This window comes from Moschus berezovskii, chromosome 8, assembly GCF_049115385.1.
Source record: "Moschus berezovskii isolate FMDL1 chromosome 8, NW_MosBer_1.0, whole genome shotgun sequence".
In the NCBI taxonomy this organism is placed as follows: Eukaryota; Metazoa; Chordata; class Mammalia; order Artiodactyla; family Moschidae; genus Moschus; species Moschus berezovskii.
In genome coordinates, this window is record NC_142467.1 from 81201806 (window position 1) to 81228871 (window position 27066).

Sequence of the window (27066 nt, forward strand, 5' to 3'; positions counted from 1 at the left end):
AAACTCCCAGAGTCAACTTCAAAGAAAGTTGAGGTCCATACCTATTTTGCCATCTGTTTCTGAGTTTCTTCTCCCCTTGTTTTGGAGTTTCCAATCTGTTACTATAGAACTCAGTCCTGTTCGTTTTGTTGACAGGTTGCCAGGATACATCCAGGCGACAAAGGCAGAGGTTCCTGCTCCTGGCAGCCAGCCTCACCTCCTAAAAGAACTCCTGCAAGAGGGTATGTGAATTCTTGAGCTCCCAGCTATTCTACTCCTGTTTCCACCAGCTTCCCCACCAAGAGATTCAGCAAGCCATGACAAAAGCCAAAGTAGAAAAATAAAGAACAAGTATTACAAGGTGAGGCTCCCAGAAGGTGTGTTCTTTCTCTGTTGTCTGGTAGCTAATCAGTCTCAAGTCTTACCTTTCAACTAGCAATAATGACCTTAATCTCTTCCACTTGTTTCTCAGCATTATATAGTGATATTTGCTTGCTATAGAAAAGGAATCCAAAGAAAAGTAATCCATTCTTAAAAAAATAACCCTCAAGTACTACTACACAAATAAACAAATACGGTTTTACTTCATTGGATGATTTTGGCAATAATGTGAGCTATGAATTAAATGTTTTAATTACTAAAAGAATCAAATTCCACTTAAGGGGGTGATGTTTAAAATTTTCTTCAAAGAAAAGTTGATAAAATACATTTTTAACATTAATCAGAATTATATCGCCCAGAAAGTTTCCTCACATGTCTTCCAAGTCAATCCCCCTTCCATAAACAACCACAGTTCTCATTTCTATTACTGTGAGAATAATTTGGCTGTTCGTGAGTTCTATATGAGTAGAATCATACAGTGTATATTCTTGTATCTGATTTCATTGACTCAGAAGAATGTTTCTGAGACTGTTCCTGTTGCTATGTATATAAGCAGTTCAATTCCTTGTATAGTTGAGTATTATAGCATTATAGAATTATTACACAGCTGTTTATCTATTTTCTTATTAATTGATATTTGGTTTGTTTCCAGGTTGGGGCTCCTATAACTAAAGCTGCACTAAACATTCTTGCACAAGTCTTTTGGTGGACATGTGTTTTCATTTATCTTTGGTCAGACCTAGGACTAAAATTGATGGATGATAGGGTAGATGTATGCTTAACTTTATAAGGAATATGAAATGATATGGCACTGTGGTTATAATTTGTATTTCCTTCATGACTAAAAATTAGTTAAGCATTTTTACACGAGCTTGTTAGAGATATGTATCTCTTTTTTGTTAAATATCTATTCATATTTCTTGTCCTTGTTTAAGTGTTTTTTTCTTTTTATATCATCTTCATTGATATATAATTCACATACAATAAAATGCACTCATTTTAAGTACACAGTTTAATGAGTTTTGACAAGTGATTTTATCCATTTTACCAACAATGATAAAATATAAGAACATGTCCATTAACCTTTGTAGTTCATTCTCTGCCCACCCAGCCACTAAGTAATCACTGATCTACTTTCTGTCACCTACAGATTAGCTTTACCTGTTTAGAATTTTATATAAATGAAATAATTCAGTATATTCTGTTTTGAATATGACCTTTATTTGGCATACTATTTTTGAAAGAGGTCTATGTCATTGTGTGTGATTTGTTCATTTGTATTGTGGAGTGATATTCTGTTATATGAATGCATCATGGATGATTTATCCATTTACTTGTTAACATGTGTTTATGTCATTTGTAATTATCTAGGAATAGAATTTCCATATTATCAGGGAGATATAGATTTGACTTTATGAGAAACTGCCCAGTGGTTCTACAGAGTGGTTGTAATATTTCATACTCCCATCAGGTATATATGAGAGTTTCTGTTTTTTTCACATCCTAACACTTGGTATTTACAATTTAAAATTTTTTAGCCATTCTAGTGTGTGTATAATGGTATCTCAGTGGTTTTAATTTTCATTTTCCTGAAAAATATCAGAAAAATGCAGATTATTTTTTTAGTTTAACTTACTATTATTTCATGAGCTTATTGATATTTTATACATTTTCTGTTGTGAGTCGTCTATTCAAAGCTTTTGCCCATCTTTGGCAACCCGTGTTGGGTTGCTTGCCACATATGTGTCAAATATATGCATTGCAAAAAATTCTTCCCGATCTGTGGCTTATCTTTTGGTTTTCTTAATGATATTTTCTAAAGGATAGATGTTTCTAATTTACATGAAGTAAAATTTTAAATTCTTTTATGTTTAGTGCCATTTGGTGTTTTTGTCTAAGAAATCTTTTCAAATATTGAGATCATAAAGTATTTTCCTATACTTTCTTCTAGAAGCTTTATAGTTTTAGTTTTTGTATATAGTTCTGTGATTCACCTTGAGTTAACTTCTGCGTTTGGTGACAGTAGATGGTAGATACTAATTTTTCTGCTACATGAATCCAGTTATTCCACCATTATTTGTTTAAAAGATTTTCCTCTCTTTATTGAAATATCTTGGCATCTTTGTCAATATGAATTGACCACATATGTGAATCGACCATTTATTTCTGGACTCTATTCCATTACATCAATCTAAACAAAACTTGATAGGATTATAGTTGTACTGATGTCTTTATTGGCATCATTAATTTTTAATAAGCCAGTTACCTTGGCTTGTGTGTATGAAAGTGTTCATCACTCAGTGTCCAACTTCAAAACAAATATACAAATTGAGTGCTTCCATGACTGTTTGCCAGTGGAACCATGCATAAGAGTTTAAATGAGGTTGGGCATTCTGTCTTTTATGTTTTCCAAATCTCCTCCTAGACAGTAATCTGATCTTAAGCTATTCTGTAGTAATCAAAAACCAAAAATATATGGTTATAAATTTAATCAAGAATGATAATCCCAGTAAAAGAGATATGTTTTTCAAACCCATTTATATAAAATGGGGCTTGAACTTAATTTTCATTCATTCATTCATTCAATAATTTATTGTCTACTGTTTTCCAGACACTGTTCTAGACAAGGAAAGAAGGGAGGAAAATATTTCTTTGTTTATAATTTCTACAAGGAAGTAATGCTTATAATCTCTACTCTCTTGCCTGTTTAACAGCATATATCTCACAATTACAGAGAAAAAAACCTATGCCTGATAAAATAAACATTGGATAGAATGTTTTTGTGCATTCCTATGAATTTACAGAAAATTATCAGCACTCAAAAGTTTACCAAAGAAAAATACTTCCTCAGGCTTTTCAAGTTTGCTATCCCTGTCATAAAACATCCATTTCTTTTAAGCCCGAGAATGTAAACTATCCCTTCTGTCCGTTTGAATTTTCCAACCTGTTTTAGAAGTTGAATCTTATATATTATTTATAAGAGAAATTTGTTCAGAAACTGGACTTTAATATGACCATTTCTTCTCCGGATTTATATAATTTAAATGAATATTGTTTTATTCTAATATTATTATTTTAAAAAATTTCCCCAAACTCCCTGGTGAATGAAACATTTTTAGGAGTTTTGCAGTTCAAGAGATAAGTTGTAAGTGGTGAAGAATGTGAGCAATTCCAGAGTACCCTTCCTGAGGCAGCAGAGGAGATTCCTGTGGAGTCTTAAAGACATAGAGAAACCTTTTCTAAATATTACAGTATATAAGTATAGCAGGATGCACACATAGTGCTGGGGGCAACAGGAAGGGAAATGTAAAGGAGGCACATTGTGAGCAGGTTAAAAGTGATGACAAATGCAAATAGAATGTCCAGAGTGCAGTGGACTCTGCAAATAGAATGTCCAGAGTACAGTGCAACCAAACATTTATTTCAGAGAATTCTAAAAGAAGGCCCATGGAGTTCTCGCAAACAAAACTTGTTAGGATTGTGGTTGCACCAAGTGCTATTCTGTAAATTCACATTGACGAATAATTGGATGTTTCACTGTTAAAATGGAGTTTTCTCGTTTGTGTGCTCTAATTCAGAGGTTAGGAAACTTTTCCTATAAATGGCCACATAATAAATAATTTAGGCCCCGTAGTCTGTCTGCTCTGCAGTGGTAAGACAGAAACAATCAAGACAAATACACCAATGAACAAGCATGGCTCTGTTACAGTGCAACCTTATTTACCAAAAAAAAAAAAAAGATGGACAGCTGGCCAGGTTTGACCAGGGAGCCCTAGATTGTCGACCTGTGTTCTAATCTTCAAGGAATTCTGATGAAATATTTTGCAAAATTGTACATTGACATATAAAGAACTGTGTGTGGCCTTGAAACTGTTCTTCCTCTGAGTGCCGGGTACTGTGGAGCTATCTTCAAAGAAAATATGACTTCCAAGGAGAATTAAGCTTCGAAACTCATCTGCATTCAGAATTCATGTGGTCAAAAGAAACAATATATGAATAAGCTCAGTCAGGAAACCTAACTTTGTTTCTCCTTCAGTTTTCTTCCTAGTCCTACAGCACCCAATACATGTGTCTACCTAGTCATAAAGCCACCTCTGATGTGCTTGTCTAGCTCTAGTCTTGGGAGGAGCTTTGTGCTATAGATGCAAGTAACCATTTCTTGTTAAATAGTCTTTACCATGAGGTATAGGGCTTGGTTCAGTACACAGTCCTTGGCTGGATTCTCATTTCTCTTAGATTTGGTGTACAGGCTATCCTGCTTCAAGATCCTTGGTCAGTTGGGTCCAGGACTTCCACTGAAACCAAAATCTGTGGATCCTCAAGTTTCTTATACAAAATGGTATAGTATTTGCCTATGACCTACATACATCCTCCAGTATACTTTTAAATACTCTCTGGATTTCTTGTAATATATAATACAAAATAAGTGCTATGGAAATAGTTGCCAGTGTATGGCAAATTCACATTATGTTTTTCTAGAACTTTCTGGACTTTTAAAAATTATTTTTGATCTGATGTTGGTTGATTCTGCAGATGCAAAACCTGAAGATACAAGTGACTGACTGTAGTTACACTTCTAAGTCCAGGATGATAATTCCTTTAAAAAGTTTTGAAACGTAGTTGATTTACAACATTGTGCTAGTTATAGGTGTACAGTAAAGTGATTCAATTATACATATACGTATAGTCCTTCTTTTATAGTTTCTTTACCCTTATAGGCTATTTCAGAATATTGAGTAGAGTTCCCTATGCTATATAGTAGATCCTTGTTGATTATATATTTTATATATAGTATATTAACCTAAAGCTCCTGATTTATTTCTCCCCTCATCCTCACATTTCCCCTATGGTAACCATAAGTTTGTTTTAAAAATCTGTGACACTGTTTTATAAATAAGTTCATTTGTATCATTTTTAAAAATTAGATTCTACATATGAATGATATCATATGATATTTGTCCTTTTTTGTCTGTCACTTAGTATGACACTCTCTAGGTTCATTCATGTTGCTGCAAATGGCATTGTTTTGTTCTTTTTATGACTGAGTAATATTCCATTGTATATATGTATCACATTTTCTTTATCCATTCATCTGTTGATAGACATTTATTAATAGATTGCTTGCATGTCTTGACTATTGTTAATAGTGCTGCTATGAACATTGGGGTGCATGTGTTTTTTTGAAGCATTGTTTTCTCCAGATGTCTACCCAGGAGTGGGATTGACAAATCATATGGTGGTTCTGTTTTTAGTTTTTAAGAAACATCCATACTGTTCTCCATAGTGGTTGTACCAGTTTACATTCCCATAAACAGAGTATGTGGATTGCCTCCACACCCTCTCCAGCATTTATTGTTTGTAGACTTTTTGATGATAGCCATTCTGATCAGTGTGAGGTGATCGCTCATGGCAGTTTTAACTTGCATTTCTCCTATAATTAGTAACGTTGAGCATCTTTTCATGTGCTTTTCTGGCCACCTGTATGTCTTCTTTAGAGAAATTTTTATTTATATCTGCCCTTTTTTTGATTAGATTGTTTGTTTTATTAATATTGAGCTGCATGAGCTATTTGTATATTTTGGAGATTAATCCCTTGTCATTCGCTTTCTTTGCAAATATTTTCTCCCATTCTGTTGGTTGTCTTTTCATTTTGTTTATGGTTTCTTTTGCTGTACAAAAGCTTTTAAGTTTCATTAGGCCTCATTTGTTTACTTTTTTAAAATTTTCATTTCTCTAGGAGTTAGATCCAAAAAAATTGCTGCAAAATACTAATCCCTTGAGTTAGTATTATTAGGAAGATTAAACAAGGGTTAGATGCTCGGATATCCCTAAGACTTGAGAAAATACCACAAAAGTAGCTTTTAATCCTTTATCTCCAAAAGTCCTTTTCTGTTTTTATTCTTCTGTTTAATTAATGGGCTTGATCTTTGTTTTCAAAATCTGTTTAAAATCAAGCTAATATTACTCAGCTCATTCAACATGCAGCAGTTTTTTGTCAATGCCTGCAATGTGCTTGGCACTGGACTAGTTGCTTGGGATGTGAGTATGCAGAGAGCAAATAAGACCCTAATGTTCATGAAGATTACATTCAAGTAAAGGAAACTAATACTGCACATGTAAACAAACAAATGATGATGATATACGCTTTAAGAGCTTTAAAGAAAATGAATAGCACTGTCGTAACTGCGCACATAACTATGATGGTGGTGGTGGCAGTGGTACACATGTTCATGTGTGTGTTCATGTGTCTGTATGATGTGCATACACGGGTATGTTCATGTGTGTGTGCATGTATGCACATGTGTCTGTGTAGTTGCGTGTGTATCTATGTGCCTGTGTGTGTTTGTGTGTGTGTGTTTTAGGAAGAGACAAATAAATTACTTGAGAAGAGCATGTGCAAAGCTCCTTTTCAGTCTCTCACCTAACCTGGAGCAAGAATGAGTTCGGTTTGTTTGAGGAACCGAGAGGTGAGCAAGGATGCAACACAGTACAGACGGGAGAGAGTTAAAGGAGCCCAAAGCAGAGGCTTAGGGAGGCACCAAGTTATAGAAGTTCAAGCGTTTAGCCTTTATTTTGAGATTAGTGCCACAACCATGGTGCGTTTAGTCAGGGGAGGTTGAGGATTTGTTTCATAACTTTAGTAGGTGACTATGTATGCTCTGAAAAAGAAGGATTAGACAGTAGGAGTGATTTTTCTGCTGTGCCTGAAAGAGCATGTGGACAGCAAGGCACATCCATTTACCTGCAAGGCAGTAAACTTAGGAGAGTGCACAAAACCTCCAAGTGGGATAACTGGCTACATTAGAGACAGATGTGAAGACTGTTTGTGTGTGAATTAATATAGTGGCATGGGTTATCCAACATCACTAGAAGAATGGAGCCAGGAGTGCAAGAATAGGGAAAGGAGAGATACTAAGACAGACAAAAGCAAAGAAGACAGGAGAGAGGAAGGTGAGCAGAGAGCAAATATAAGGTGACTGGTGTGAGATGAGATGTTTACTTTTCTGTGGAATCGTTAAAAGGCACTCACATGGGGAGAAAAAAAAATGCTAAATCTATTTTTAGAGTGTCCGTGCTTAATCGTTCAGTTGTGTCCACTTTTTTGCAACGCTATGGACTGTAGCCCTCAAGGCTACTCTATCCATGGGGATTCTCCAGGCAAGAATACTGGGGTGTGTTGCCATGCCCTCCTCCAGGGGATCTTCCTGACCCAGCGGTTGAACCCAGGTCTCATGCATTGCAGATGAATTCTTGTAGAGTGTCTACTAGTTCCTTTTACCTTTTCTCTTGCTCTCCTGTCTCAACCCCACATCTCCCATGCAAGCCCACAAGAAGATCAATAACTTAGTTGGAGATCTGGGGCAAAGGAATGATGCCCCATGATCATTTCCCCTGCCTTTACCACTTAGCAGGACCTCTCCCAGGTCAAAAGATGTGGTCAGAGGTTATTTCAGTAAAATTACTGTGAAATGTACAAAGTGAAAGTAGTGAGGATTGGAAATAGAAGAAATCCATGGTTGGAGAAAGACTCAGAATTCAGTGTTTAGCCAACTGTTGCTCTTATTAGTATCATCTGACCTAGTTACAATCCAGCATATCATTACCAATTACGTGCTACATGGACTGGAATCCTGGCATGGATTCATTGTCAAATGAAGGTTGTGACGAGGGTTATCAGTCTGTTCTCTTGACCTGGGAGGGATATGGAGGAAAATGTATAGAGGGGGATGTGTGTATGGTGTGTGTGAGCAGTTAGAAAGAGAGAGCTCAGCATAGTTATGATAAATATAGCTAATAAGATTCCAGCCTCTTGCCAAGTGTATATATTCACTGAAAGGATGGAAATACATTTACTGAGTTTGTGAAAAATTATTTATATTGTAGCTCTTTTCAAAATGGGTAGTAAGAAATTAGTTTTTACATTATTTGAATCACTTTATGGCATTTCCTCTCAAAAATACCAAATGATTGTGCAATATTAAAATAATGATAAATCTTGGACTGCTCTATCTGTTCGGTTCCAAGTGAACCATAGTATATATGAAACACATGACATTTCAGTCAGCAAAAATTAAGACCACATTTTCCTCTTCGGTTAGCTTCTTTCCTAAGTGGAGTACTGTGTCAAGTGGAATTTAATTATTTTAGCTGTTGGGGTGTTTATGGGTAACAAAAATTTCCCAATAAACTTTTCAACAGAGACTCCCAGGAAAAGCTTACTGATAAGTAGAACAAGAACACTGTTCTAGCTGTATTTACTGAAATGGACACTATCCACTGTGTGTCTAAATAAAATAGGTAATGTTGTGATTCACCAACAATTTAATAACTTTTAGTGTTAGTCTTAATTTTGTGACTGGAGTTTTATAATTAATCAATAGAGAAAAATCTGTAGCCTGAAACTGTGTCATCCTTCCACATGATATTTACAAAACAGATTTAAAATCTATATATTTTCAAATACTGATTTCATAATGTCTTGAGATATTTCAGCCTATTTTATCTTCCCATATAATTGTGGTATTATGAGATTCAAAAAAATCAGAAAAGTGAAAAACTATGAACAAACAGCTACAGCACTTAAGTGGAAGCTTCAGGAGGCTACAGGGAGAAAAGAATAAACAGAAAAAGTAAAACCAAGAAATTTATAAAGCCCACTGAAAGCAAATGAGGACCAAGTGCATCTCATCTGTACCTTTCCACCCTAGGGTCCAGAATAATGAAATAATTCTCAAGATATGGAGGAAGGAAAAGCCTGTTTAGTCACCTTAGGAGTGAATTGCCATGTATGTCTTTGAGTGGAGTAGCCTTTGCTGATGAGACTTCTGGGCCTCAAAGGGCAGGAAATGTAAAGGAGGAGAATGAAAGGAAGATGTTCATGATGACTCTTGTTAGTGTCCCATGGACCTTGGCTGATGGCAGTCTCTAATAAGTTCCCTTGGAGGTTGGGTTAACCACCAACCTTCACAGAAAAACCACATAAGAAAAAAGAGCTCTACTAGACCCTAGGAATGGTCCATCTGTCCTATATGAAGATAGTATTTAGAATCATATAATACAAATAATTTCATCATAAGAGTGCAGTAGTTGCATCCATGAAGGAAAGGCCAAGACCATCACTGAAGCATTGGTATTATTGAGAATCTAATTGCTTTTTTCAAAAAAACCTTCTCACTTAGGTAAAAAGTTATGCCTTTGTTTCTTTAAGTGACTAGGAGTATTTTTATTAAAAGTGATACACAATCCTTTTTTTCTTTTTCTTTAATTTATTTTTAATTGGAGGATAATTGCTTTACAGTGTTGTGTTGGTTTCTGCTGTACAACAATGTGAATCAACCATAAGTATACATATATCCCCACCTACCTTGAACCTCCCTCCCACCTCCGACCCCATCCCACCCCTTTAGGTTGTCACAGAGCACCAGACTGCACTCCCTGTGTTACACAGCTACTTCCCACCAGCTATCGATTTTACATATGGTAATGGATATATTTCACTGCTACTCTCTCTATTCATCCCACCTTCTTCCCTCACTGTGTCCACAAGTCACTTCTCTATGTCTGCATCTCTATTCCTGCCCTACAGATAGGTTCATCAGTACCATCTTTCTAGATTCCATATGTCCTGTGCTTAGTCGCTCAGTCATGTCTGACTCTTTGTGACCCCATGGACTGTAGTCTTCCAGGCTTCTCTGTCCATGGGGATTCTCCAAGCAAGATTACTGAAGGGGGTTGCCATGCCTTCCTCCAGGGAATCTTCCCAACCCAAGGATTGAACCCAGGTCTCCCTCCTTGCAGGCTGACTCTTTACCATCTGAGCCACCAGGTAAGCCCCTAGATTTTATATATATGTGTTAATATATCTTTTTCTGACTTAGAATATTTCACTCTGTATAACAGGCTGCAGATTTGCCCACCTCAGTTCAACAGACTCAGATTCACAACACACAATCCCAACAGGTATATAGATGAAGTAAATGCATTGTAGTAGTCTATTAGTTAACTCATACATGGAAAGGTTGGATTATTTAGAAATATGTCTAACTGTGGTTGTGGTAATAGGAACTCAAAAACTATATCACAAAATATCTGTTCTAGGCTCTTCTGCCAGAGACAGCATTCTGGGCTGAATGGATTATTAAATAAATCCAACTCCACCCAGACCTTCTTAGTGGACTCAAGTGTACTTAGACAGGGCATTTATTATAAGGCTACATGTGCATGGAAACACAGGGAACTCAAACAACCAGGCCTCAAGAAGGGCAAGAACTACCTGTTCCAGACAAATTCCTAGCCAAAGAGTTGAGTGGATTCTGTTCTCCAGGCCAAACACCAAAATAATTAGTAGGTAATTTTTATAAAAGCTTCAGAATTATAGAGGAAAGTCAAAAGAGTTTCTCAACCAAGTTCTTTTTTATTTCTGCTGATTATTCAGCATTAACAGTCAGATATTATCCCCATTGACTTTTCAGCCCTATCAGTTCAGTTCAGTTCAGTTGCTCAGTCGTGTTCAGCTCTGCGACCCCATGAACTACAACACGCCAGGCCTCCCTGTCCATTACCAACTGTTGGAGTCAACCCAAACCCATGTCCATTGAGTTGGTGATGCCATCCAACCATCTCATCCTCTGTCGTCCCCTTCTCCTCCTGCCCAGCATCAGGGTCTTTTCAAATGAGTCAGCTCTTCATATCAGGTGGCCAAAATATTGGAGTTTCAGCTTCAACATCAGTCCTTCCAATGAACACCTAGGACTAATCCCTTTATGATGGACTGGTTGGATCTCCTTGCAGTCCAAGGGACTCTCAAGAGTCTTCTCCAACACCACAGTTCAAAAGCATCAATTCTTCAGTGCTGAGCTTTCTTTATAGTCTAACTCTCACATCCATACAGGACGACTGGAAAAACCATAGCCTTGACTAGACGGACCTTTGTTGGCAAAGTAATGTCTCTGCTTTTTAATATGCTGTCTAGGTTGGTCATAACTTTCCTTTCAAGGAGTTAATCTTTTAATTTCATGGCTGCAATCACCCTACAGCCCTATACTAGGCCTCTATTCAGCCCTATAGTGGGCCTCTTTCTGAGTAGAACTAAAGACCCCACCTGTTTTCCTTTTTAGGAGAGATGAAGAAAGAGCCCTATCCACAGTCAAACTCTGCAGCCCTGACCTGGTCACTACTTTCCCACTTGTGAGGTGGTCTGCTTTCTCTTTATACCTTAGTCGTATCTGAACATAATCTCTCATTTCTTTTTTGGGACATTGTGACAGAGGTTTCTTCCATTCTCCAATAGAATTATCACAAAGTTCCAGGAGTGCACATATTTTCCAGACATACTGCAAGGCATAAAGACTAAAGAACATCGTACGTCTTCTGCACCCAGGTGGCAGTGGCAGCCCCTCATGGTTGCTCCCCTGAGTGCTCCATCATTAGCCTGTCCCCATGCTCTACGCTGTTTCATCCACAGTCATTCCATCTCCTTCTTTTCTGTCTTTTTCTTCTTTATTTTAATCTTTAAAAAATGAAATGTAGTTGATTTACAGTTGTATTACAGTAGTGTTAGTTTCAGGTGTGCAGCAAGGTGATTCATGTGTGTGTGTGTGTGTGTGTGTGTGTGTGTATTAATACATACACATATTCTTTTTCAGATACTTTTCCATTATAGGTTATTATAAGATATTGAATATAGTTTTCTATGCCATACAGTAGATCCTTATTGTTTATTTTATATATAGAGTAGTATGTATCTGTTAATCCCAGATTCCTACTTTATCTGCCACTCCCCTCCCCCATTTTTCCCTTTGGCAACCATAAGTTTGTTTTCTATATCTGTGGATCTTTTTCTGTTTTGTAAATAGTTTCATTTGTATCACTTTTAAAGATTCCATATATAAGTTATATCACATGATATTTGTCTTTATCTGACTTACTTCACTTTGTATGATACTCTCTAGGTCCATCCACGTTGCTATAAATGACATTATTTCATTTTTCATGACTGAGTAATATTTCATTGTATATATATTCCACATCTTCTTTATTCATTCATCTGTCCATGGACATTTAGGTTGCTTGCATGTCTTGGCTTTTGTAAATATTGCTGCTGTGAACATTGGGGTGCATATATCTTTTCATACTAGAGTTTCCTCTGGGTGTGTGCTTGGGAATGGTACTGCAGGATCATGCATGTGTATGTGATAAGGCGCTTAAATCATGTCCAGCTCTTTACAATCCTCTGGACCATAGCTCATCAGGCTCCTCTGTCCATGGGATTCTCCAGGCAAGAATGCTAGAGTGGGTTGCCATGCCCTCCTCCAGGGGATCTTTCTGACCCAAGGATAGAACCCATGTCTCCTGCATTGGCAGGATCTGGAAAGGCAGATTCTTTACCACTGATGCCACATGGGAAGCCCATTGCAGGAGCATATGGTAACTCTATTTTTATTTTGTTAGAGATCCTCCATACTGTTCTCCACAGTGGATGTGCTAGTTTATATCCCTACCAACAGTGTAGGAGGGTTCCCCTTTCTCTACATGCTCTTCAGCTTCTATTATTTGTAGTCTTTTTGATGATGGCCATTCTTACTGGTGTGAGGCACTAATCTCACTGCAGTTTTGATTTACATTTCTCTAGTAATTACTGATGTTGAGCATCTTTTCATGTGACTTTTGGCCATCTGTATATGTCTTCTTTAGAGAAATATTTAGCTCTTCTACATTCTGTCTTCTTCTTAAGCATAAGTTATTTGCTGTGATGTTTCATGCTTCTGTTCTCCAACTTCACAACTCATTCTTATTTTCTTTTCTGCTTTATCAGCCATTGCTGTTATCCTTCCCAAGAGACTAATTGTGATTGAATCAGTTCATCTGTTCATGTCCAGCCATGTCATAGACTACTGCCGATGAGCCTATGATAGATAGCTTTGTCCAGTGCCCAAGCTCTGATACAATCAGCTTGGTTTGGGGACTGGGAGTTGAATGATATCCTACAGAATGTGACCACCCTAGGCCATCGGTCCAGAGGAGAAAGGGCAGGTTTCTTTAGCAGGGGTTATCAGTATGACAGGCACCATAATTGAAATATTTCATACTGCTTTAATCTGATAACTTTAAAAAATGTAGTCATATTTCTCAAAATTTTTCAGTATTTTTTTTTCCTTTTCAGGACTACAGGTTGTAATGTCTTTTAATGAAATATGAATAAAATATTCTCTGAATTAGCTACAGAATAAAAACCTAGGAATTCCTCAGACTATTTTTAAACAGGAAGAATAACTTTAAAAATCTATAGTCACCTAATTACATTTTTCAGCCTGCAGTGTTATTCTTGAAAATATGGGAAAGAAGACCTATTAAAACATATTTATCCCCTACCAGACTCTGTGCTAAGCATTTTATCTTACTTTTAATCCTCACAATAACTCTGCAAGTTATCAATCATTCTTCCAAAATGTAAGTGAAACTGAGGCATAGAGAAGTTACATATCCAAGATTCCATAGCTGATAGATATTTTGGAGCTAGTATTTTAAATAGACCTGAATTTGTTGCAAAAGTACTTTAAAGTGGAAACTGAAAGAGTATTACTGGATTCTTGGCTGAGTTACTTTTTCTGCTCTTACTTAGCAAATTAGACTGTACCAGTGTATTTCAGGGTTTGCTTGAACTTGAACTTTTTTTCCCAGATGTGTTAGTGAAACCTTGATTAGTATCTGAATAACCTGAGTCTATCACACACAGAAACAGGAGTGGGAATTGATTCAGCATTTAGAGGGAAGATACTGTTGGAGATAAATTCTTTCATTCTTGAAGCTCTGTCTAAATGCAGCAAAATCTTATAGCAGAAGTTTGCTATCTAGTCCAGAGTATTTGTCAAGATTTTCAGCAAAATGTTTAGACATATGTCAGCTACTAGCAACATAAGATGGGACATGGTAGCAACTGTTTGAAGCAACATTAAACAGAAATTCAGAATTGGAAGGAATATACAAGTCTGGCAGTATGTAGTATACATAGTCATAAGAAGTTAGGTACAAAATACATTCTGTAAATCAGAGGGATCTATTTTCCTACTAAAAGTGTGCTTTTAGAGTAAACTCTGTAATGGATCCTGTTAGGAAACCAAAGAACTTCCTTTCCCTAGTCTTTGAGTGTTAAATGTTGATGTTCTCAACATTTCTTCATTTGTGATCTTTTTTCAATTGTATGTTATATATGTTATAAGAAAATATAAAATTTCCCCATTTCCCATTGGGAAATCAGCATTCTTTTGTTGTTCAGTCGCTAAGTCATGTCTGACTCTTTGCAACCCCATGGACTGCAGCATGCCAGGCTCCGTTGATCTTTGCTATCTCCCAGACTTGGTTCAAATTTATGTTCATTGACTTGTTGATACCATCCAACCATCTCATCCTCTGCTGCCTCCTTCTCCTTTTGTCTTCTAACTTTCCCAGCATCAGGGTCTTTTCCAAGTCAACTCTTTGTGTCAGGTGACCAAAGTATTGGAGCTTCAGCTTTAGCACCAGTCCTTCCAATGAATATTTGGAGTTGATTTCCTTTAGGATTGAGGATGGTGAGTGGATGGGTGAGGGCATGTACATGAATGTGAGTGAATGGGTGTGGAGTGAGTGTATAGATAGAAGTATGAATTGTTAGATGTGGTATGAGTATGGATGTAAGTGAATGGGTAGGTGTACATGGGTGTCAGTGATTGGGTGAGTGTGGATAGGTGTGCGTGGATGCATGTTAGTGTGAAGGAGTATGGGTGTATGGATGTGAGTGTGTAGATAAATATAAGTATGTAAATGGATCTGTACATATGAGTTTGTGGATGGATGTGAGTGGTTGTATGTGTGTGTGTCATAAGATAAGTGTAGGTGAAATGACAAAGGGAAGAGAATGGTGAATAATTGATATAAATAATTGGGAAGGTACACTGGGAACAAATCTCAACATTCTTGAGATTAGTTATAAGGCTTTTCATGATTTGAAGTGAAAGCTTATGCATGTGGCACTTTGACAAGAAATGTAGTCAGTTAACCTGGAGTTCAGTTCAGTTCAGTTCAGTCGTTCAGTCGTGTCTGACTCTCCGCGACCCCATGAATCACAGCACGCCAGGCCTCCCTGTCCATCACCAACTCCCGGAGTTCACTCAAACTCATGTCCACAGAGTCGGTGATGCCATCCAGCCATCTCATTCTCCGTCGTCCCCTTCTCCTCCCGCCCCCAACCTTTCCCAGCATCAGAGTCTTTTCCAGTGAGTCAACTCATCGCATGAGGTGGCCAAAGTATTGCAGTTTCAGCTATAGCATCAGTCCTTCCAATGAACACCCAGGATTGATCTCCTTTAGAATGGACTGGGTGGATCTCCTTGCAGTCCAAGGGTCTCTCAAGAGTCTTCTCCAACACCACAGTTCAAAAGCATCAATTCTTCAGCGATCAGCTTTCTTCACAGTCCAACTCTAACATCCATACATGACCACGGGAAAAACCATAGCCTTGACTAGATGGACCTTTGTTGGCAAAGTAATGTCTCTGCTTTTTAATATACTATCAAGGTTGGTCATAACTTTCCTTCCAAGGAGCAAGCGTCTTTTAATTTCATGGCTGCAATCAGCATCTGCAGTGATTTTGAGCCCAAAAAAATAAAGTCTGACACTGTTTCCACTGTTTTTCCATCTATTTCCCATGAAGTGATGGGACCAGATGCCATGATCTTTGTTTTCTGAATGTTGAGCTTCAAGCCAATCTTTCACTTTCATCAAGAGGCTTTTGAGTTCCTCTTCACTTTCTGCCATAAGGGTAGTGTCATCTGCATATCTGAGGTTATTGATATTTCTCCTGGCAATCTTGATTCCAGCTTGTGCTTCTTCCAGCCCAGCGTTCCTCATGATGTACGCTGCATATAAGCTAAATAAGCAAGGTGACAATATACAGCCTTGACGTACTCCTTTTCCTATTTGGAACCAGTCTGTTGTTCCATGTACAGTTCTGACTGTTGCTTCCTGACCTGCATACAGGTTTCTCAAGAGATAGGTCAGGTGGTCTGGGATTCCCATCTCTTTCAGAATTTCCCACAGTTTATTGTGATCCACACAGTCAAAGGCTTTGGCATGGTCAATGAAGCAGAAATAGATGTTTTTCTGGAACTCTCTTGCTTTCTCCATGATCCAGCGGTCGTTGGCAATTTGATCTTTGGTGCCTCTGCCTTTTCTAAAACCTGCTTGAACATCTGGGAGTTCACTGTTCGTAGAATGTATTAAAATCAGGTTTCTGAACACTGGGCTGGAGGAAGCACAAGCTGGAATCAAGATTGCTGGAAGAAATATCAATAACCTCAGATATGGAGATGACACCATCCTTATGGCAGAAAGTGAAGAACTAAAAAGCCTCTTGATGAAAGTGAAAGAGGAGAGTGAAAAAGTTGGCTTAAAGCTCAACATTCAGAAAACTAAGATCATGGCATCCAGTCCCATCACTTCATGGCAAATAGATGGGGAAACAGTGGCAAAAGTGACTGATTTTATTTTTCTGTGCTCCAAAATCACTGAAGATGGTGATTGCAGCCATGAAATTAAAAAATGCTTACTTCTTGGAAGGAAAGTTATGATCAACCTAGACAGCATATTAAAAAGCAGACATATTACTTTGTCAACAAAGGTCCGTCTAGTCAAGGCTATGGTTTTTCCGGTAGTCATGTATGGATGTGAGAGTTGGACTATAAAGAAAGCTGAGTGCTGAATAATTGATGCTTTTGAACTGTGGCGTTGGAGAAGACTCTTTGAGAGTCCCTTGGACTGCAAGGAGATCTAACCAGTCCATCCTAAAGGAGATCAGTCCTGTGTGTTTATTGGAAGGACTGATGTTAAAGCTGAAAATCCAATACTTTGGCCACTTAATGTGAAGAGCTGACTCATTTGAAAAGACCCTGATGCTGGGAAAGATTGAGGGCAGGAGGAGAAGGGGATAACAGCGGATGAGATGGTTGGATGGCATCACAGATTCAATGGACATGGGTTTGGGTAGACTCCGGCAGTTGGTGATGGACAGGGAGGCCTGGAGTGCTGTGGTTCATGGGGTCGCAAAGAGTTGGACACAACTGAGCGACTTAACTGAACTGAACTGAACTACCAGTTGCAAATGTGCAGATACCAAAACAAAGAATACAGTTAAAGAGGACAGGGAAGAACAAGCTTGACTTGTGGTCAGAAAAGACCACACTGAAGAGAATGAAAAATCTGAAGGATTATTTCTTTAGTCACACTGGTTGAGGGTTCTCATAAGAGCTATACAGAGATCCTTGAACCCACTCTATTACGTTATGTGAATATTTATGTTTTGTTACTCTAGAATGAATTGTACTATAATTCTCATTATAGAGAGCTGACTGGGGCTTCTCAGCAAGGCCCCTGGAAAGGAGTCATTCTGGTGGTGTTTCCAGTGGAAACTAGAGCTGGGTGTGACCCTGAGCTGACTATTAAGATTCTAGGTCATAGGGTACCAAAACTTAGTTGAGCAACAGTTTTCAGAAGGCTGCATTCACAGTGCTGATATCTTTCTCTTGGGGTGTTTTCGTCTCCTATTACTGCTATAGCAAATACCATAAAATAAGCAGCTTAAAATAAACCCAATTCATCATCTTATCATTTTATAAGTCAGAAGCCCAACATGGGTACCCTGGGGTAAAATCAAGGTGTCAGCAGACAGTGTCCCTTCTGAAACCCTGTGCTTGTTTCCTTGCCCTTCCCAGTTTCTAGAGCCACCCACATTGCTTGCACACAGCCCCAGTCCTCCACTTTTGCATCAGCAATGGCTCCTTGCGTCCATTTTCCCTTCCATTGTCCCATCTCTGTCACCAGATGGATAGGTTCTCCACTTTTGAGAACTCATGTGTTTAGGCGGGGCCTATCACTTCTCATCCTGTTTTCTCCAGAATATAATGGAGTTGAAATGTAAGACATGCTTTACTAGTGTTGAGCCAGTCTGTGTTGCCTTATCCCTCCAGAGCAAATTGGCAGTGGGGTCAACCACAGGATGCCACATCCTTCACTCCATTGCAGATGGCACCTTGTCCTTAATGCTGTTGGGTTGTTTTTCTAGACTTAAAGTGGAGACAGACCAACAATCAAAATAGTGAAACAAAGAGAAAAGAGAGCACAGGTGATGGGAGGAGAAAAAGCCCACTAGAAACACAAGAAAGAGGAGAAAAGATCATTCAAAGAGTTGATTTTAAATTGAATTATTTTAGTCAAATATTCCAATCTTTCCATCCTAGGTGTAACTTAAAATACATACAGGTCTTCATTTTGTTTACTAAAGGAAAAGAGAACAAAGCAGTTGATACTCTCACTGACTTCCTTGCTATTTGATAGTTATTGGGCGTGGGGTGGAAGGAGGCTCTCAGTAAACTTGAAACCACAAAGTATTTAAACTACAAGCTAAGAACGTTTGCAAGTAAAGAGCTGTCAACCACATTTTATGTTTGGCCTGGGCTCTGGGGACACGGAGAAGGAACACATTTCTCGTAGACACCAGCAGTCTCTTTTTAGTGGTTTTCTCCAGCCGGGGTTAGGCTCAGTAAGATTTCCTGGGCAATAAGAGGTTGGAGTGGAGGATTCTAACCATCAACAAGCTCAAACCAGCTGGCCTGTGAAAGAGTTTCTTGTTCACAAAACTCAGAGATGTTGAGTGAATAACAATAGCTTTTTAATGACTTCTTTATACATAGGAGGATGAACGATGCAGGGAGCAGAGCAACAAAAAGCCCATTCAGAAACAGTCTTCAGCTGGTGGATGTACCTAAATGACCCAGTCTCCAGAGTCACCTCCAGAGAAGACGTGCTATGCGTATCAGAAAATAGAAGCGCATTCATTCACACACAGCAGAAACAGCCTGCCTTATGGGCTCCGCCCTGTTTTTGACTTCCTTCCCAGTGACTTTCCTCAGAAACAGCTTTGGGTGGAGAGAGCATTATTAACAAAGGGTGTTGATGTCTGTAATGAACAGTAATGATGATCAATTTAAGCATTAGCCAGGCTTTGGGAGGCACTGACCTCCTGGAGGTGGGTAGAGCTAAGGCACAACTTTGAGGCTTTTGGAGGGTAAGAGGGTGATGTGCTTAAAAAAAGTTTCCTCCAGGATACCGTGAGGCCCATCTGTCTTATGCCGATCTGTCTTGGCCAGGAACATCCCATCGAGGGCAGCTGTATTCGTCACTGTGTTTGTTTCAACCTGGAGGCACTAGTCTAGTCACTGTACTTCTGACACTAATACTCTATGGCTTGGAAGCCTTTGCCAAAGATACTGCACTGAGTTAGCCCTCTGAGACAGTAAATCAAGAGTGTGAAGACAGTGGGAACTGTGTGCAAGCATATCACATGATGGGAACTAGTAAACAATGAATCTATTTGTAATTCTCTTTAAAATTTAATACTAAAACAAGGGTATCCGTAGTTCTCCCCCCGCCCCTGTTTTTATCAATACATCAAATTTAAACACTTAATCGATATTGAATATGTCATTCTTTATTGAAAAGCAATTACTGGGCTGTTCTTATACATTTTCAGTTTAAACTAACGTAGATGGTACTTGATGCAGTGGTCAACTTGGCAGAAAGAAAACAGTCATCAAATTCTAAAATCCCTACAAGGAAGTATAAGTCTCTTAGGAAGTATTTCCAGCCCAAATCTTGGAAAGGCAACAATAATCTTTATTATTAGTAGCTTACTTATGGTTCTTCTTATTGACTGATTCTTTCTGTGTCTAATAACTTACGATATCCAACATTCTTCATCTGGGGAATTGTTTAATGGTAAATCAGGGGCTGCTGTCTAAAGCAGAAGAGTAGCTCTTATTATATCAGTGAATAACTAAACAAGTATGGGAATGTTTCCAAGAAATTCAGATGGTCTCCACATACACATTTCTTGCCTGTTTGTGTTTTTCTTTTTCCTTTCTTTTTTCCCCCTTTTTATCATCTCCCCTATGGTTGATCTAAACACAGGCTTCTTGATTTTTTTTTTTTCCTTTCTGAAACTAGGTTCATCATTTCCTATGGCCCTTTAATAATGTATGAAAATTCCTTCTCAGGTCACTGATTCTTTCTTTTTTGCCTGGGATATTTCCCTACCTCCTTGAACCAAGTATGTCATCCTGACTCAATTTTTACTAGGAAGTTTCCCTTCTGAATTTTTACCAATAAATATGTCATGTTTTTAGTAATTATCTCTGTTAGAAAAGACTTCAACTGGGTTCTTAGTTTTCTGAGAGCAAGTGCTCCTTAAAGTGATTTTCAAATATTCAATGAGAAGAAAAATGGAGGAAAGAGACATTTTAAAGTGAGAATCACAAAAGGTCACAAACTCAAACGAGTCTGAGAATTAAGCATGAATTGTGAATTGAACAAGGGGCTGATGAGCAACTTTTCAAGAGTAAAGCTTGGCTGTCTGATCTACAGGTTCAACCTTATTCTGTATCCCAGCAATGTTGCCACACTGGAAGATGGTCTCTAGGCCAGATCTTCCACTTTTTCAAAAGAAACTCCAAGTCACAATTTTGTGTGACGTTTGTAAATTTTAAAATAATGGCAACTAGCTCAAACATTTTTAACTCTATGCAGGCCAAAAAGAGCATATCTGTGAGCCATCTGGCCTATGAACTATTTCTTTAAATCTTGAAAAAAAACTGTTGGAATCGTTATTTTATTGGGATAGAATTATCTTAGGTGTCAGTAAAAAAATGTTATGTAGATTTGTTTTTCAGTGGCTTGACTCTCCCACTTTTTTTGTCTAGCCTTTGAATTTCTGTACATTATAGGCCTCTAATGCAGCTGTCCCGGTGGTTTCCATAACCAGTTCTTCACCACTCCAAATGTCAATATTGCAATTACATGGTCATACCTGTGTGGCATTTATGACTCTTGAGTACTCTGTGATTTGAATACTCAATATAGAGTGAAAATTGCAGGCTTGGTCTAACAATAGCTTTCATGGGGTGGTATTATGAGCCTTAACATAAAATGTCTTTGCAGAAGTTTCTACTTAGAGGCGTAAAAAATGCATTTCTCCCATTTTTGGTTTTCATAGCTTTCCTAACACCATAGACTACTATGTCTACACCTGACAATTAGATGGAATAAAAGTGAAAGAACTTATATCTTGGATTAAAGTTCTTCATAGTGAAGGAGAGACAAGGAAGGGGAAATTTTTCATTAGTTATTTAAAATCAGCCTGGGAATATCAATATGGACAGCCAGATTCCATCAAAATCATGCCTCAGGCTAGATGGCTTTTCTGAAAGTGTTTCCAGAAGGGAGTGTAGGGAACCAACCAGACTGACAGGTTATTGATCTCCCCTCAACACTTCTCGGTCATCCTTGATCTATGAATGGGATTGATATACTCTATAACACCCTCTGTGGCACTGGGGGCCTCATGGCTAGATAGTCAGTGGGGGAAAAGTATAATATAAACTTAAGAAAAATACAAGTATGCTTAAAATGGCAGATTTTCCCTTATGATTTTATTCAGTTCATCACAAATGGAAGAACAACATTTTCTAGCTTTTGAAAGTTAGTGGTTGTGTAAACATTATAAAGGTATGTTTTCAGTTGTCTGAATGAGTTGAGAGTTGAATATTAAGCATCATGGTTTCTGAGACACTGTGAAATAATTATATTTATTGCAATAGTAAGCTAATATGCAGTTTGAATATCACAGATTTTTATTACTTATATTCTAAGAGTAGTTGTATCAGGAGACAGAAACCATACTAGTTATTTAAACAGAGAGAATTTAATATAAAGAGTTGTTGACCAGGAATGAAGTTGTTACCTAGGTAACTAGCAGAGTTAAAAAAGGAAAAAAAGGCTCTGCTATAGAAGCCAAGCAGCAGCTACCTACCATTCCTAGTGCTGAAGTACAGAGGGAAGAGGTTTGAATTATTAGGACTTAGAAATTTAGAAGAAGCGCCTTAGGGAGCCAAAAATCTTATTTCCAAAGAGGAACAACAGACTGGCTGATGGTGCTGCCTGGTGGGCGAGGGGAAATTCAGTTTGATTTGCAAATACTGGAAAAACTGTAAACTGGTTTCAGGTGCTGCTTCAGGAAAGAATTGCTTTTGCTGGGATAAAGAAGTGTTGCTGGGGTGATACAGGAACCAAAAGCAGACAGGAAACCCTTTAAAAAGATGCAAGTGTTCTCTTTCCTCTAATCTCACCTTTTCCCTCCAGTACTGGTGTTAGTAAATCATAATGCAGAGCGGGCTGGCTAAGCATAAATGGGGCGTGCAGTGTCCCCGTGCCAGCACACAAAGCTGGATACAGAAGAGAGAGCATGGACGGCAGAGACAATGCTTTAACAGCTGGCACAACAATGATGCCTTCTCAGTCTTTCAAAAGCTCATGGGGAAAGTAAGGTTCTAGGCTCCTGAAGTAAATGGCATTAAATTTTTTTCTAAAAGAAAATATTCTGAAAAAGGAAGTATTGTGAATCAGTTTCTTAAGAACCATTGGCTCGGTATTTGCAGTTCCACGCTTTTTCATTTCTTATTTTTAGGGGAAAGTATATACTTAATAAGTCAGTTTTGCCCTATAAACCCTTTCAGCATTTTTCTCATCCAAAAAAAAAAAATCTTGAAATTTGAAATATCACTGTTAGAATTCATTTTGTGCCTAGCTCCATGGTAACTATTAAACTATAACTTAATTAGTATTAGGTTTTCATATGAGTTAAAGACTCTTTTAAAAACTGACTAAAATACAAATATATATATATATATATATATATATATATATATTTCTCTTATGTGAATAAAGCCCAAGGAAGTCACACCAGAGTTTCTAAGATGGCTGTAGCATTTTCAAGGACCCAAATTCATCCATATCTCTACTCTGTCATGTTAAGTATTACATGAATATAATCTGCCCCAAGATGGCTGCTAGAGCTCCAGCCATCAGTCATCAGTATGAAGGAAGTGAAGAGGAGTAGGTTGGTCCCCTACTTTTCAAGAAGACTTTTTACAAGTGCCACACAATACTTCCACTAGCTACAAAGAAGCCTGTAGACTTTTGGCTAGGAAATCATGTGCCAGCTAGAAAGTGGGGCTCTATTAACTTGAGGGAGTTTGGGCAGAATAACTATTAATAGGAAACTAGCTGTCTCTGCCAGACTCTGGGAGGGATATTACCTCATCAATTGTAAGCCTGAGTGTATCAGCTCTTTTTTGAAAGCAAGATTTCATTAGAAGACTAGAGTGTATATGAGGGTACTGAGCAGGGGAGGCTACTGAATGGGGTTGATGGAGGGCATTGAAGAGAAACTTTCTCTATTTTATAATTTTTCTCAGAGGTGGCATAAAACCCAAGTCTACCTTTCTTATTTATTCATTTTATTTGTCCATTTAAAGGATTTGGATTCTATACTAACGGAGAAGGGGTCATGTATCACAGATTTGTTTTGTTTCAAAGAACTAAATTATTTTTTAGAAGACTACATACTTCTACTTGTGTTCTTTCCCCTCTCTTTTAGAGAAATGCCCCCTAATGCTAAGATAGCATTTGGATTTTCATGGTTATTATATTCATCCTCGTGAGTTTGTCTCTCCCTTCCCATGAAGTCCAAAGGGCATGGAAAAATGGCATCATATTGATAAAACATGATGCCTTCCAAGACATTCTTTAAATGGCCTATGTGCAAATATGGTCAAAATGAATAATTCAGGCCAATGGGAGTGAACATTTCTCCATGGATGCTTGGGGTGAAACTGGCTGGCTTTGCAAAGTGGTTCTCTTTATAAACTAGCAACATGGCTTTACAACGTTTCTGGGTGACAGGCCAAATTCTTAAGTGATTTAAGTATATGAAGTTAGTATTTTCTAGAACTTTCACTTTTAGGAATTTTAGGATAGAGCAACTGACCATGCTGTGCCTTGTCGCATTGCCTTAGCAGAATTGTTGGCAGAAATATCATAAATTTTTCTAGTAAACACCTCAGTCTCACCAAATTTCACTTGGTCCTATGTACCTCATTTTCCATATATTGATACTTTTAATCACAATAAGACAATTTTCAGGAGGACATTGAAGGAGGAATGAGAATGATTAAAAATGAAAAGATGAAGATTCAATGGGAATTTTATGATTCTTTGTCATTTTTTGCTGCAGAGAAAATGCCTGAATGCCTGCATGCATAAAGATCCATCCCTAATCAAAATAGCGACAGGGCTGCAGACTGAATGCCAATGTGGCCTGTTTGGGCAGCCTTCACCCACTATTGCACCCCAATTCCCCTCACCCGCCATCTGTGGCTAGTAGTACAGATTTTTCTTAAGGATACTGGTGAGATCAGGAAAGGGTATGTTTGCACATCATACAGAGAATAACTTCATCTAGAAAACCATTCACAGCAAAATAAAATGATCCCTGTTGCTTTAAGGAGAAACGCTGTCTTCGGTAACCCTGATTTCGCACCTGCTTTTTCCATCTCAAAGATTTCTCTTCTTCTATGCCCTATTCCCCTCCTCCCTCTCACCCCTTCCTTCTTCTAAAGGGGAGCATAAAAGCGGGTGAGAGCTTAGTTACCTTCATAAGCCCATGGGGCATATGAATTGTACATTAAAATAGGGATAAAAACTTAAGAAGCTCTGTTGGTGGAATTTTAGGCAGAATGAATAATGGAAAGAGTCGAGGACTGGAGCCAAAAGAGAACTGGAATTGATTCCCAGTTCTGTCATTTAGAAACTGACTGTCTTGGGCAAGTTACTTGTCTTTTCTGAGTCATAGTTTATTCATTTGTAAAAATTCAAATAATAATACCTGTCTGATAATCATTTGAGAATTAACTGTAATTAGGTACATAAAAATTATGTCTGATGCATAGTTAGTATTCAATAAATATTAGTTATCTTTAACATAAAAGAGATGGACGAATTATTGGGGCAAGTCATGGGGCTTTCTCAGAATTCTCATCTGCGGGGAGCAGCATGGTGAAGAGGGAAGATTGTAAGCAAGTTTAGGGAAGTTTCACAAGTTTAGTTTATTTGATTGCAGTGATTTTTCCTATTGTACTCCTTAAATACTTTTGCTATCTGCAACTTCTTGGTGTCAAGGAAAATGGGAAACTAAAACAGGAAATCCTTTGTTAATAAGAACAGAACCTACAAAGCAGAGTGGTTTGGGGGATTATTTTACCCATGTGCCGTTTAAAATCTAATGAAATAATTTTACTGGATTCTTTGTGTTCTCTAGAGCCACTTTCTCTTTTGGATGGTGATGATCAAGTGATAAATTTTGTTTCTTCAAGCTTCATTTTCTGTGTTGGTCATTCTGTTTGGGGCCAGCACATTCTTTTGTCACATGTGTTAATATCACTGTCTTAGGATCTGTCAAAATGAAGAATAACTTCCTTTTCTGTGCCAGACCTGATGTGATAGCCTTAATTGGAGATTCACACTTTTCTTGGCACCAAAATGCAGGAATGAGCGCAGATCTCACAGCTTTTTGCCCCTTATCAACCGCAAGGCCTGAACAGTGTTCTGATACAGCCAGCACAGCTATCCCTGATGTGCTTGAACTCAAATGTCTGCCGTGGGCTTGCGGGGTCGAGCCTCAGATCAGGTGCCGCTCCCTCTGTGAATGGGAGCCAATGCTAAAGAACCCCTAAGCCAGAGTGAGGTCATCCTTCAGGAAATGAAGAAGGTCCTAAGACTTTTGAAGATAATCTTTCTTGAGCTAGGTTGTAGACTGGGATAAAACTTGACTCATGCCTTTCCCCAAGGTAAAAACTCCTTTGGCTTCTGACTGTAATGAGATCTTATCAGCCCTTTCTTCTAGTTTAGGAGAATTGTTGGCCATGTTTTTATTTTAAAAAAAGATAGTTTGACAGATAGGTAGATTGACGTCTATAAGAAGATATATCTCTATAAAATAAGAACATGAACACAACATCTGTTAAAGGAACATCAGCTGAAGTCTGAGCATCTTCATCCCAGGGAAGGTGTACAGAGAGACCACCAGAAAGAATAGAGCCCAAGGTTGCATTCTTGGCTTGACAATTACAGCCATAATTTATTAATACTCCAGTCGCATAATAAAGAAGAGTGGATACCTGGTAGGTTACAAGAAGCTTAACTCACTCTGAAGGCTTCCTGATAATCTTCCTGTTCAAGCTTTAATTACTTCTGCTGGTTCGTAATCTTAGGCTCATGGACACTCAAAAAGTCTGGCCTGTGACTATAGCTCAAGTAAAAGAGAAATCATAACTAAAAAATATTTGATAAATTATTTCAATAAAATTAGTTTCAGTTGTACTAGTAAGAATTTTACATTTTTCTTTTAAAATTATTATTCTGGGAAGAGGTCCACAGGCTTCAAAGAACTGACAAAGGGATCCATGGCACTAAAAACAATCCCTAAGGTAATGGAAGGAGGTCTTTTGTACTTGATCCGCGATTTCATTAATCTAGTTTTCAGAAGCCTCGGTTCTCTCCTGCATGATTTCACCACATGCCTCTTGGTTCATACCATATATGTCAAGATGGGCAATAATTGTCCATCTTCCTTTGCAGTATCGAACGAACACTGCTTTCGTTCGATATGGTAACAGTGCAATTCATAACAGAAAAGTTTTTCATATTTATTCCAACATTTACTGAACAAATGCTATGCGTAGTTATTATGATAGCCAAAGAGGATGCTCAGTCAAAAAAAATCAC

General features: G+C 38.0%; 1 protein-coding gene across 2 annotated transcripts in view; it reads left to right on the top strand.

The window, feature by feature from the left end:
- The first annotated feature begins 208 nt into the window (after nucleotides 1-208).
- Nucleotides 209-27066, top strand: part of ZNF475 (zinc finger protein 475) — a 58187-nt gene continuing 31329 nt past the window's right edge. For both annotated transcript variants that reach the window (XM_055430252.2, XM_088838379.1), the window contains exon 1: nucleotides 209-340. The gene's annotated coding sequence lies outside the window, so the exon portion shown is untranslated. The remainder of the gene's footprint in view (nucleotides 341-27066) is intronic.